Source organism: Malurus melanocephalus, unplaced genomic scaffold (assembly GCF_030028575.1).
Source record: "Malurus melanocephalus ecotype Western Australia unplaced genomic scaffold, MMel_1.1 scaffold_2840, whole genome shotgun sequence".
Lineage (NCBI taxonomy): Eukaryota > Metazoa > Chordata > Aves > Passeriformes > Maluridae > Malurus > Malurus melanocephalus.
Window position 1 is genome coordinate 1 of NW_026626072.1, and position 1,102 is coordinate 1,102.

A 1,102-nucleotide genomic window follows, 5' to 3' on the forward strand; every position below is an offset into this window, starting at 1 on the left:
GGTTCTGCGAGGTGGCCGTGGCCAACGGGATGGACATTTTCCGCGTTTTCGACGCCCTCAATTACGTCCCCAACCTCCTGCTGGGCGTGGAGGCGGCGGGCGGCGCCGGCGCCGTGGTGGAGGCCGCGCTGTCCTACACGGGCGACGTGGCCGACCCCGCCCGCACCAAATACAGCCTGGACTACTACCTGGGGCTGGCCCGGGAACTGGTGGCCGCGGGGACACACGTGCTGTGTATCAAGGTTTGGGGACATTGGGAATGGGATTTAGGGTCCTGGAGGGATTGGGAATGGGGATTTGGGGTCCTGAAGGGATTGGGAATGGGGATTTGGGGCAGTGGGACGGGGGCTGGTGGCCGCGGGGACACACGTGCTCTGCATCAAGGTCTGGGGACATTGGGAATGGGATTTGGGGTAATTGGGACAGGAGCTGGTGGCCGCGGGGACACACGTGCTGTGCATCAAGGTTTGGGGACATTGGGAACGGGGATTTGGGGCATTGGGAATGGGATTTGGGGCATTGGGAATGGGATTTGGGGGATTTGGGAATGGGATTTGGGGCATTGGGACAGGGCAGTGGGACAGGAGCTGGTGGCCGCGGGGACACACGTGCTGTGCATCAAGGTCTGGGGGGTCTTGGAAGGGGTTTTGGGGGGATTGGGAATGGGATTTGGGGCATTTGGAATGGGATTTGGGGGATTTGGAATGGGATTTGGGTTCCTGAAGGGATTGGGAATGGGGATTTGGGGGATTTGGGAGAGGATCTGGTGGCCGCGGGGACACACGTGCTCTGCATCAAGGTTTGGGGACATTGGGAATGGGATTTGGGGGATTTGGGAGAGGATCTGGTGGCCGTGGGGACACACGTGCTGTGCATCAAGGTCTGGGGGCATTGGGAATGGGATTTGGGGGATTGGGAACGGGGATTTGGGGTATTTGGGACAGGAGCTGGTGGCCGCGGGGACACACGTGCTGTGTATCAAGGTCTGGGGACATTGGGAATGGGATTTGGGGGATTTGGAATGGGATTTGGAATGGGATTTGGACAGGAGCTGGTGGCCGCGGGGACACACGTGCTGTGTATCAAGGTTTGGGGGCGTTTG